We start from the raw sequence: 13,446 nt of genomic DNA on the forward strand, positions 1-13,446 counted from the left end.
TGAGCACCTGTATTCACATGCACATACCACCCTCAACAATCACATACACATAATTAAAAATGAAATAAATCTTTTTCTTTTAAACGATGCTATATGCTCTATGCATCAGGCTCAGTGCCGATGAAGAGGAATAGCTTCGGTGTGTGGGAGGAGTGGGCCATGGCTGTGTTAGAAGCAGGGATTTTTATGGAACAAGAAAGACACACTGAGGCATTTTCACAAGTGGGGGAGATAATGTCAAAGCTAAGCTTCGGGAAGGCATTCACCGCACAAGGACCGAATTAGTGGTGGGGAGCGGCTGAAGCTGTGAATGCCGGGAGGATGGGAGTGAACAAAGGAGAGAGAGATCATTTCACTTGAGATGTGAGTGGAATTCTGGATGGACAGAAAGACTGCCGGGAGACGAGAAAGGGCGAGGGCAGAAGGTAACCCACGTAGAAACACAGGTTAGAGCTCTTAGCCTCTGCCTCCGCATGCAGGTGGGCGCCTTTTGCAAGTACAAATTCATTGATTTGCATCGGGAAGTGTCAGCTGGGCTTGCAAATAAAGGATAAAACCATTCTGTGTAGTGATGCAAATATTCTCCTCAGTAGACAGGAATACTGAAAAGCTCCAAATTAGGCATTCCTTTGAAGGGAAAAAAAAAATATCTTTGCTTGCTCTTTCTTTTAATGGGATTTTTTTTTTTTTTAAACAGATTCCATCTGACTCATCCCTACCTTGCAGTGTGTTTTTAAATGCACTCTTGGCTGGACTCTGCCTGGCTAATGAAATGGCTAAAGAGGACCTAACCCAGTTTTCTAATCCCAACTTCTCAGAAGCTCTAGGGAAAAGGGTGAAACCTGCCTGCTCCCTGACTATCAGCTAACTGTGAGTCTTCCCTTGTGCAGAAGTAACTTGCTCTTCAGCTGCATCTGTCGTTTTCCTGATCTCAGAGACAGACGTCCAACTCACCAATGCCAATGCCTTCCTTACACAAAGCTCCTGAGCTTCAAGGTCAACCACTGGGTTTTCCTTTTCTTTTCTCTGCCCACGCTTGAAGCAAATGCGTACTGAGTGCAAGCTGGAACAGATCCTGGCTAGAGGAGTGTGACCAGCAGTAGAATATGAAAATAATAATCATGCTGATATTAATAATTTACTGAGGCCTATTAGCTGGGCTTAAGCACTTTCATATATCAGCTCACTTCATTCTCACAGGAGCACACCAGGAGAGTTTAATTAAAATCTCAAAAGCCAAAGGCTGGAGCTCAGCAGGCTGGGAGCTGAGGCTCCCAAATATTAAGCCTAAAATGGGAATTTTCTACAGATATTTTTGTAGTCATCAGGGTTAGGGTTTTCTATAGCCACGGCTACAAATGTAATGGCTTACAGGACACATGGATGCATCTTTCCAAGTTCTCTCCTGCAGTTGTCTCCTGGCTCTGACTGCTGCCTCCCTTTTCCAGGGTAAAGACTTCTGTGAGCATATCAGACCCCAGGAAACCCAAGCTAGAACCCCGACGTTATGATCAGCAGCCTTAGCTTTCCTGTGCTCTGCAGAGCAATACACTCAGTTTCAGCCATATATTAGCACTGGTTATTTATCAAAACTCCCCCAATGCTCCTGACAAGAAACACAAAAATCTCAAATGCTGGAAAAAAAAAAGAGTGATAAATAAGAGAAGATTTATAATAATAAATAAAGAAGAAAAAAGCATGTGGTCAGATCAGAAGAAGGCGCTGAGAGAAGAATTCATATTGGGTGAATTAAGGTGTATCTGAGACCCACTTCAAATCCAGACACTGTTCATGGCCTCCTTTAGTCCTTCACAGAGTCCTTATATCAGAATTCTCCTGCCACATCCCTAGGAAAAACCAAACCTGCCTGGGATGGATGGCTATTCTTGGTTGTCAACTTGACTGTGTCTGTAATGGACCACAACCCAGAAATGGAGGCCACACTTGTGGTCCAGATCTTGAGGCAGGAAGGCACACCTTTAATCTGGGCCACACCTGCTGGAAGGACAATGGAAGACCGAAGGGGGTGTGCTCACCCTTCACCTGATTGCCCTCACCTTGTCAGCACACCCATTCCTTCACTGGCCCTGGAACCTCCTTCTTCGGGACTCCAGCATCTACAGAAGACCAGCTGAGACACTCGGCCTCATGGGACTGTGCAACTCTAGACTCTTGGACTTTCCATTCACAGCTAGCCATTGTCAGACTGCAGCCTGTAAGTCATTCTAATAAATTCGTGTGTGTGTGTGTGTGTGTGTGTGTGTGTGTGTGTGTGTGTGTGTGTGTGACAGAGAGAGAGAGAGAGAGAGAGAGAGAGAGAGAGAGAGAGAGAGAGAGAGTTTCATTCTATAAATTCCGTGACTCTAGAGAACCCTGACTAATAATGCCTTTCTCTGACTACCTGTAGCAGGAATCTTAAAAGGTCTTATTAATAAAAACAAACCCAGGGCCAGGTATTGGGGTGAATATTGGAAGATCAGAGAGGTAGAACAAGCCACAGCCAACCTCACCTTGCCAATTCCTCAGCTGATCCTGTTTCCTCAGACTGGAAGCCTCTTGAGTCCTCATCCGAATGGATCTCAGCTGAACTGCTGCTCAAAAGCCTAAAAGCTTAACCAGCTCTAGTTCCTGGTTTTCACGCCTTATATACCTTTCTGCTTCCTGCCATCAATTCCTGGGATTAAAGGCGTGTGTCACCAGGCCTGGCTGTTTCCAATGTGGCCTTGAACTCACAGAGATCCGGATGGATCTCTGCCTCCAGAAGGCTAGGATTAAAGGCGTGAGTGCCACCATCATCTGGCCTCTATGTCTATCTAGTGGCTGTGAGGTTCTCTGACCCCAGATAAGTTCATTAGGATGCACAATATATTGGGGAACACATTATCACCACAACCACCTCCCCTCCCCAAATTCACAATCCTTAATTGCTACTGGAAAGCAGCTTCTTTGGAGCCTTACAGGGTGTGTTCTTTCACCTGTTCTAGTCATCGAAGACTTCACAGGCTCTCACTACCTTGTGGTGAATGCTGGCACCAGTGTGTGCACAAAGCGCTGCCGAGCTAGAAGGCAGGTAGGTGCCATACCTAACCAAAGAGACAGAAGGCTTCCCAAAGATAGAGCGCTTGAGGCCATCCATGTCAGAAGGTGAGGCAAGAGCAAACGAACTAGAGCAGACACCGGCTAGGACCTGGAGGCAGAAGTGATTTGGGGCTCATGTTAATACTGAGATTTGCAAGAGAAAAACTAGTTCCGGCCGGGTGGCACACGCCTTTAATCCCAGCACTCGGGAGGCAGAGCTAGGCGGATCTCTGTGAGTTCGAGGCCAGCCTGGGCTACAGAGTGAGTTCCAGGAAAGGTGCAAAGCTACACAGAGAAACCCTGTCTCGAAAAACCAAAAAAAAGAAAGAAAGAAGGAAGAAAAACTAGTTCCACAATTTTGAGCTGAATTTAAAGCAAGCTTGAATTGGATACTGGCCAGGTCGATGGACTCTGGCCAGGTCAGTTTCTGATGAAGGAACACCAGCGCACTCAAGCATGGGGCTCTGGCAAGCCTCTTCGGCCCGATTCCCTCTGCCTTGGATTACACTCCCGAAGCTAGACCCCAGTTGGTACTTTACTTCTATCAAGGAATCTAGGTATAGAACACAGATGTTCTATATCTAGATTGGCAGCAAGCCTTCTTACCCACTGAGCCATATTGCCAGCCCCAGACACTACATTTTCCATACAGCACAGACATTGTATGAGTTCATTCTCCAAGAAGCCAGGCAAGGCAAAAGGGTTAGCTATTGGGAACAAGGTGATGTTCGATAGCTTCCAGTGGTCGGTGCTTTAGAGTTGAGCATGGATAAGCACAGTGACACCTTGTATCATTGGAGTCACAAACCCATGCACATGCCACGTGTCCATGACATTCTCAAAAGTCGGGTTTGTATAAGTAGAGAGAGCTGACAGCAAAGACACACTTTCAATTCTGTCATCTTTCTTCCCACAGAGGGGGAAAGTAATGTCAGCTGACAGTACAGCATGACTGCAGGACAGGAAAGTGGGTTCCCTACAGGCTCCAGCCTTGTGGGGTCCTGCTTTCTCCAGCCTCAGATCTTACCCCTGCCATAGAGAGAAAAGGTGTCTTTATGTTCTCCCATGCTAGGCAGCCCCTATAATAAAGCATAGAATAACAAGACAATCACATGCAAATTCATCCAGTAAGTTTTACAAGACACTGGAAACTTTCTAAGGAAATAAAGACCTAACACTGTGGTTTTAAAATTATGCTTTTGTCAGTTTTCATGAAGCATGACCAGGACTGGTATTGTTCAGTGGGGCAAAGACAGTTTGATCTCAGTAATGAACTGGGGACGTAGCAAATATTGTCTGTTCTTGTTTTTCCCTGGGATCCTGGGTCTTCAGAAAGAAGGAAGGCCATTTCTCCCTGGTATAGGGAGTGAACCTCTTGCATGAGGCTTCAGCAGGAGGTTATAAAAATCCTTCCTCATTTTATGACCTACTTCCAACAAGAAGGGTAATGGAAGGCTAAAGAAACCTTTCTGTGTCTTCTGTGTGTTCCTCAATGTGCAAATGTTCCAGATTTTAAGGTAATTTGTCCTAAGCTCCTTATGTTTTTTTCTAACTCAACACTTTCCTCGTGTAAGAAACAACAATTGGGCATGCGCTATACTTCTTCTTTACAGAAACATCCAAAGGGTTGATCAAAGTCTCTGCACTGATCCTCATCTATGCAGACCATCAGTGAGTCATAGGTTGAGTACATTGGGGTGGGGAGAAAGAGTGGTAGGCACACCCCTCTGGGAAAGTGTGAAATAGGACATTAAGTACGCTACAGTCCCTAAACCACGTGTTACTACTGGGTGATCTGGAGTGAGCCTAGAATGCTGTAGGAAGAAGGGACTGCAAAATCTAAGCCTGGAGACTACAAAGGCCTTCTGCGGGTCCTCCTTTGCAGGATCCAAACTGTCAACAAGAGAAGTGCCTAATGCAGAGAGAGTGGGGCACCCATACAGGCTTGTCTGTCTTCTGCCTGTAGGAGGGAGGAACTTACCTATTAGGGATTTATAGGGAACTGATTGCACCAGACCAATGTTGGCTTAGGTTGTTCAGTTGGTGGGATGGGTTTAAAAATGACCAGTCTAGAAGCTACTTAACACACAGTGGCTAAAAGGCCACAAATCCATAGATATTTAAAATATAAAATTGAGAGAATTGGGGTTGTGCAGGACATATAGACCCCCTGCTCAATCCTCCAAATAAAAAGAGGACCCCCTACTCCCCCTGATTTCCATCTTGGGCGACTAGGTCATTGGATACAAATGTAGCTCTCTAGGCTCCTGTTCAGTACTCATCAAATTCTCAGACATCCATATGTGCTCTGGATATCCCAGGGTATCTGACACTAAACTACATCCATATGTTTTAGACATCTTTAATTGTTGTAATTCTACAAGGAATGCATCTTACCTCACAATTTTAAGAAACACGCATTTTGAAAATATAATCACAAAAATGGTCAGCCGAGTGCCTGGGAGTCTCAGAAAGGCAACACAAAAGGAAGAAAACATGCAGCAGATGCTCAGTGCTTTTAACGAAGTAGCACCTTTGGGTGGGTACCCTTAGAGTTCAGGGTATCTTTAACAGAAAAGTCAGAATGTGAATTACTAAACAACTGTTTCAGCCTCACGGTAAGGTAGGTTTATCTTTAGTGCTAGGATGTAGCATTTGTCTCCTGGCCATTGAGACATGAATGGCTTACAATAAAACAAATTGTATTTGGTAATTAAGATCATGTGCGTCGATTCCTAGCACTTATCTCTTTTGAAACATCCTGGTAAGAAAGATCCAAAAATCACAGCTGAGCTGTGAAAGGAGTAGGTGAGGGCTAGGAAGGGGGCTCCGTAGAGGCAAAGGGAGAGGCACTTGGCTTTTGTTTTTGCCAAAGCGCTACTAAAATTAACAGTGTTATTTCCATGCCTGTAAGGTAGATAGTGTGATTATTGTCCAAGCAAGGTTTCTTCTGCGCTGCAGAAGTGCAAAGGCTTTGACAGCAACAGTCAGATACAGAGATGGATCCAGTCCTATTTCCTCTTGCAGAAGTATAAGTAAACAGCTCCTTTCCCAAATGGCTGAGTTTGATGAATTAATGGCGGCATGCAGTATTCTCAAGAAACCATGAAGATTTTCAATTAGCCAAGAAAAAGAAATCGAAACATCCAAATTGGAAAGGAAAAAAATAAAACTATCTTTGTCTACAGAGGACACAATCCTGTATGTAGAAAGCCCTAAAAGGCTCCATGCCCCTCCAGAAGTCCAATACACAAATTTAGGAAAACTGCCATCAACACAGAACAATTGGCCACACTTATGTGCACTAATAATCAGCTATGAGAAAGAGGGGAGCAGAAAACAACCCCATTTCAATTAGCACTGTGAATCCAGCACTCTGGAGACAGAAGAGAGAATCGTAAGTTTGAGGCCAGCCTGGGCTGTATAGAAAGATCTTCTCTCAAAACAAAAACAAATTGAAATAAAATATAAGGCAATAACATAAAAATCCAAATGTATAATTTCACCAAATGATAAAAGACCCACATGTTAAGTTGATGAAAGAAATTAAGATATAAGTGGAAACATATCTCATGTTCATGGAATGATGGAGTTAATATTGTTAAACTTAGCTAAGATTTAATTCAGTTCTTGTCAAAACCGTCAATGGCAGATTTCACAGAAGTAGAACAAATAATTTAAAAATCTGTGTGGAACCATGAAAGACGCTGATTATTCAAATATATCTTGGACAAGGAAAATAAAACGTGAGGCATCACAGTTTCAGATTTCAGGCAAAGCAGAATGGTTGTAGAAACCAATGTCAGAGAGCTCTGGGAGGGAGGAAGATTCAGGAAGCAGCCCACACCTACAGTCATCCAAGCAAAGGTACCACGAACACAGTGGAGAGAGGATGAATGTGCTCTTTAGTGAAAGATGTTGGGGACACTGGACATCTACTTACAGAACAGACCACAGACCTAAGCCTAAAGATGGAAAATCATGAAGCTCCTAAGAGAAAGTTGGTGTCAGTGATGATTTGTTTAATTAACCACAAAAGACTATACAACCAAAGCCAAAATAAACTAGGTCTGTGTTAGAAGAAGAAGTAGAGGAGGAGGAGGAGGAGGAGGAGGAGGAGGAGGAGGAGGAGGAGGAGGAGGGAGGGAGGGAGAGAAGGAGGGAGAGAAGGAAGAGAAGGAAGGAAGGAAGGAAGGAAGGAAGGAAGGAAGGAAGGAAGGAAGGAAGGAAGGAAGGAAAGTTCCTCTACAGTGAAAGAAAACAGTCAACAAAGCCCCAAGGCCACCTATGGAAACAGAAGAAAGTATTTACAAACTATAAATCCAAAAAGAACTGATACCTAATATACAAGGAACACCTATGACTCAACAGCAGAAAAACAACTGTAGTAAAAGATGGGCAAAGAACTTAGTTTTCAAGAGAACACATGTGAATGACCAGTGGATGCCTGAAAACATACTCAACGTATGCATTGATTAGGGAACTGCAAGTCAGAGCCAGAAGGAAGACTCCATCTTAGTTTAGAAAGGAATTACCAAAAAGTCAAAAGATAGTGTAGGTGACAATCTAGAAGGAAGGAAATACTTGCACACTGTTGATAGGGCTGTCAAAGAGAAGTTATTGAGGGAACCTGGATGGAGGCTGCCACCTCAAATAGACCTGTTTGGACTGCCTTTGGCGGTTCACATCTATAGTCCCAGCATTCAAGAGGTTGGGCAGAAGGATGATAAGTAATGGTAAACCTGCACTATATAGCCAGACCAAAACATAGACACACACACACACACACACACACACACACACACACACACACACACACACACTCCCACCACCTCCACTCCACAAATACAAAGCAAGAAAGAACCACCCCCACTTCTCAGTCCATATCCAAAGGAACTAAACACATTAGCTTAAAGCTATAGCTACACTTCCATGTTCCCCTAGAGAACAAAAGCTTCACATCTTAAGTCGGGGGTAAGCTGGAAGTCATCTGAGGACGGGGGCAATGGCAGAAATGTAAGAAGTTGGGGTCTAGGACAACACACGGAACGCTCTCCAGCAGCCACCTCATGTGCAAACACAATCACCCACATGCCTAGGGAAAGCCAGGGCAGCCCTGCCTCTATCAATTACCCATCTACTATGGGGGAATGTGTCCCTAAACTTGGGAGGGAAGAGGCGAAGATAATTCTGCCACAGTGTAGAGCAGATGAGTCCAGTGAATAGAATCAGTAGAGTTTGCGTCCTAACTGGATTAAAATGAACTAAACTCAGAATCAACTTGAAATCTGGAGGACTGTTTTCTTGTTGTTGCTCACCCCACCTCCTTAACGCCTTCTTTTAAGCAGGTTTTGTTTCCATTCATCCCGCTGATCTCTGACTACTAAATTCTTTATTTCAGCCTCCTATAAGGAGCAAGACCATCCTTTTCATCTTGCCCCTTCAACAAAACCCCTCTTGGAATCCTGTTTTCTGTGTGAGTTGGCACATGAGCTGGGGAAGAAAGCCAGAAGGAGGCGGGTAGGGAGTTTCAGAGACGGCAAATCCACTGCTTGCAGCAATGCCCACCCTGTCCTGGGTACCGCACCCTTACCAGTGATCACCCTTGTGTGCTTAATCAGATTAAAGGCCCCCAAGAAAGCCCTTTCATTCCCTGTCACACAAGGGTGAGCAATGAAATAACCAATATAGCAGTACCGCACTGGGGATGAGAAACAAGCACTGTGGACTGTGTCCCCAGCACCTTGGTGATCTCCCTGGTCCTGCCTGCTTGCTCCCTCAAAGGCAGCTCTGCTGTGGACGGGTGACATTATGGGATAGAATCTGCGGCAAGAACGCCCGTCTATTATGTAAACACAAGGGGCATTAAGTGCAAGGCTTCATATATATCAAAAAATATAATGGGGGAGATTTGTATATCCCATGAATATTTAATTCTTCTGAAAGCTAACTATCTGCATATCAGACTACACCAATGCATGTGTGTGAATTTTTTTTCTCTGTTGTCTTTCAAAACAAAGCAGACAATTTTTTCCCTTCCTGTGGTGCCCTGGAAGTTGCTTAACTGTGCATTGATCCCTTTGATCTACCGAGTGTGTGTATTTTAAGACAAAGTCCGCGGTGCTACTCCCATCTGTGTGGAGGAAGCAGAACAATGAGAGGAAACCAGGTCGCTTTCCATTGTTTTCCTCGTGACCTGGATCACAATTTACTGATGTCTTGAATGCTGTTTAACTTTTGCTGGTGTCTTTTTAATCATAGCATTCATGTGAATTTAAAAAGAGCTCCTTGATATGCAACCACTGTGTAGCATGATATCCCGCCCGCCCTGTTGCACTGCAGAAGCCTGCAGCTGCCTGCAGCTGCCTGAAGCTTAATTATGCATGCATGCATGCAAAGCCCAGATGCTCAGCCAAGAGTGCCTCAACTACAACAGTTTCTCACTTGTTTTTGTTTGAATTATAATTGGGCAGATCTGTATTCCTCAGCCCGGTTTGTAGCTGGAACATGCTCCTCTTCGCCTCTGTTGCTACCTGTGTTTGACACAGCTTCTTCACCAAGGAGCCCTTTGTGGATGCCGCCATGTGCCTCTGAGATCTGAGTAGGGTCATTTACAGGCTTGATGAAATCTTTTACTTACGCAACAATTTTAAAGGGTACAAAAAATGACCTGAGCCCCAGCAGGTTTTCCTCCAGATGGTTTGTAGCTGAAAGAAAGAAAAGGATGGCGAACTAGAAGCTGGCATTGGGATAGAAACAAAGGAGGCTGAGAGCCAGGCGGCCATGCTAGGAAGGAAACTCACACCTGCAGGAAGACTGTGCTGGGGTTGACTTGTTAGCCATGCCCATCTTCTACTCAGAGAACATTTGGGGAGCTGCTTTGCAGCCACCTCAGGGACCTCAGTCTCCAGCACGAACATGGCTCCTGTGTCAATGATGCTGAGTATGTCATGGTACTCTCCAGACCACTTTACTGACAACTGAGCAGAGCAGGAGCTTCCCACAGAGGACGCTCGCTGCTGCTTAGACTGTCTCCAAGGCTCATCCAGAGACATCAGCTCCGTGTTCCAACTGAGCAGCAAGCGAAAGACAAAGATTGAGTTCACTGCAAGGGGTGGTGTTTTGTGATCTCATAGCGATTTTGCACATGTGTACAGATATGTGCTTGTGTGTGTGTGTGTGTGTGTGTGTGTGTGTGTGTGTGTGTACCAACTGCAGACTTACACTGAAGTTTCAAAAGTAAGCAGAAATCTATTGTAGGATAATTACCCATGATAATCTTAAGAATCATATAGAACCAGGATATAGATAGATAGATAGATAAATGGATAAGATAGATAAATAGATAGATAGATATAGACATATACATACCTAAATACATATATAAACATATGTTTTCTTCACCTCTGTTGCTGTTTCTGTTTGACTCAGCTTCTTTTGTCAACACTGTGTGCCTCTGAGATCTGCAAACAGTCGTTTGTGGACTCATCACATCTTTTACCTACACAGCAAATTTGAAGATAAAAAAAATGACCCTAGCCCCAGCAGGTCTTCCTCCAGATGGATAGTAGCTTTTCTTGGAAGGGAGGGAGGGAGGGAAGAAAATAGTTAATCAGAAATTTATGCATGTATGCACATATATGTGTGTGTGTGTGTGTGTGTGTGTGTGTGTGTGTGTGTGTGTGTGTGTATGTGTGTATGTGTGTGTATACATATATATGATGTCCCCCTGTACGAAATGGGAATAATAAATAAGTAATTCTCCTTCAGGAGTAGTTAAGAATGTGCAACAGCTGGGCGGTAGTGGTGCATGCCTTTAATCCCAGCACTCAGGAGGCATAGCCAGGCAGCTCTCTGTGAGTTCAAGGCCAGCCTGGTCTACAGAGCGAGATCCAGGACAGGCACCAAAGCTACACAGAGAAACCCTGTCTCGGAAAAAGAAAAAAAAGAATATGCAACAGTGTTTAGCATCTAATATGTACCACACAGTCAATGTCTATAGATGTTATAGCTGAGAAGCTAAGAGCTTATATGCTCTACAGAATATCTGAGTCACACTTTCTTAGGTAAACAAAATACACAAAATTGTCTCAGTGTACAGACTGGGACTCAGTGTTCAGTTTTCATATCGCAGCTCTGTCATTTCAAAGGCTTTGATTCTGGGAAGATCTCAGTAGCCTTACCTAGGAAACGGGAATCACAGTGGTGTCCATTTCAAATCATTATGATGGTATCATAACATGGTTATTGAGTGCAAACCAAGAATGTCTCTATGACTTAACTTCACTCTACTCAACTTGGCCTGAATTAGAGCCTCTAGCCATAGTCTAAGAGAATCAAATTTCAGCAAGAATCCTGAGATTCTTCAGTTTGTAGAAAGCATCCACCCTTGATGTACAACCATTTTCTCTACCAATCAAATTCTTCCTGTTCCACAGTTACTTTTGGGAATCTAGTCATTCTGGCCTACTCGCCATCAAACTCCACTTTAGACAGAATCCTTTCTTGGTGCTATTTCCTCCTAGTGATTTACATTCCTGCTCCTACCTCTACATTTCTTTAATTCATTGAGAAGCAAGCCCAGTATATCCCAACACCACACAATCAGATGGTAGTAGCAACTCCTATACCCACCACAAGATTCCTGAAGAAATTCTGCAGCATCACTTTGGTAGTGTCAGAATAATGTTTTCTATAATGGCATAGTTGTTTTAAAGAGTCATTCTCCAAGCTTAGAAGATGAAGAATGTGTGCTATGAAAGGAAGAAGACCAGAGTTCAAATGCCAAGTACCTATAGAAAAGCTGGGCATGGCCATGAGTTCCCGTCACCCCAGCACTGGGACTGGATGAAGAACAGCAAGCAGATCCTGGGAACTTGATGGCCAGTCAGCCTAGCTCTGTCTAAAAAATTAGATGGAGCCACAGCCACCATACCCCACCCACACCATACCCTACCATATACAACTCTCAAAAAAGATTCATTCATCAATAAAGCCATTCAGCAGACTGACAAAATACTGTTTGTTGTTATTGTTTTGTTCATGAATTTCCTGAGGTATAGTCTCCCTATCAGAGGAATGCTGTGGGATGTCTTTCTGTGAATATGTGTTGCTCCAATTGGTTGATAAATAAGGCTGTTTGGCCAATGGTGAGGTAGAATAAGGTTAGGCAGTACATTTGAACTGGAGAGAGAGGAGAGGAAAGGACAGTGGAGCAGAAGCTGTGAGCTGCTGCCAGGAGAAACAAGATGTGAAAATACTGGTAAGCCACAGACACTTGGCAATGCATAGATTAATAGAAATGGGCTGAGTTAAGTTGTTAAGAGCCAGTTAGCAAGAAGTCTGAGCCATTAGGGCATACAGTTTGTAAGTAATATAAGCCTCTGTGTGTTTTCTTGGGTCTGAGTGGCTGAAGGACTGGGTGGGACACAGGAAAAGTTCCAACTACAGAGGAACTACCAATTTTGTTAGCTATATGCAAGATAACTAGATACACTGTGTGGGTAAAGACAGAATTTTTATGACCAAAGTGCTTGTTAGTATCAAAAAAGATTTTAAGTCAAGGCATTAAAATATCTTTCACTCCACAAGAAAGACAGCCTGGTGAGAATGAATAATATTTATGGAATTATAATTCTATATAATTACAATTATATAGACTTACAATTCTGAATTTCTCAACTGGATTGCCCTTGTACCTAGAAGGAGTAATTGAAAGACCCCTGGCTCATTCCTTTCTCAACTCCAAGTTGACAACAATGTTGGACCTTCCACCAGAGACGAGGCTCTGTCCAAAGAACCAAGAACACAATATTTTTGCACAGCACACTCCTTGGTGACCTACACAGAAGGAGACAAATACTTCCTGACAGAGGTATGCATTTATCCCATGCCCTAACAGCTTTCCTTGTTCCAATGGGAAATTCATTATACTCAGATCCTGCCCTTTTATTGGCTTCAAATGTGTTAATATAACACAAATGCTAAGGCATCACCCACTAATATTTAAAGCAATGATATTATGGAGCACTTTTTTAAACATCAGAATTTAATGCAAGTTTACAGAAAAGAGTTATTAAATAAATATCAAATTCCTTGTAGTGATGGAGAACATTACTGTGCCTACACAAATGTGCCTTGGATTTTCCACTCAATCTCTTCTCCCTAGTATGCTCCTGGACACGTCAGTTTACTTTTAGGAAAGGCAACATATTAGTTACATTTCGCATCACTATCACAAAATACCTTTTGGTTGATATGACTGAGCAGATAAGATGCTTGTTGCCATGCCTGAACATCTGAGTTCAAACGCTGGGACTTACATGGTAGAAGTTGTTCTCTGACCTGCAATGGATCACTATGACACAT

The 13,446-nt window shown here is 43.5% G+C and overlaps 1 long non-coding RNA gene across 1 annotated transcript; it reads left to right on the plus strand.

Moving 5' to 3' along the window:
- Positions 1–263: 263 nt before the first annotated feature.
- On the plus strand, positions 264–10,630 carry LOC128112828 (uncharacterized). The gene is made up of 3 exons (XR_008219187.1): positions 264–446; positions 698–2,215; positions 8,480–10,630. It is a non-coding gene; the product is annotated as an uncharacterized LOC128112828 (long non-coding RNA).
- Positions 10,631–13,446: the final 2,816 nt, after the last annotated feature.

This window comes from Peromyscus californicus, unplaced genomic scaffold, assembly GCF_007827085.1.
Source record: "Peromyscus californicus insignis strain IS unplaced genomic scaffold, ASM782708v3 Scaffold_17__1_contigs__length_78620276, whole genome shotgun sequence".
In the NCBI taxonomy this organism is placed as follows: domain Eukaryota; kingdom Metazoa; phylum Chordata; class Mammalia; order Rodentia; family Cricetidae; genus Peromyscus; species Peromyscus californicus.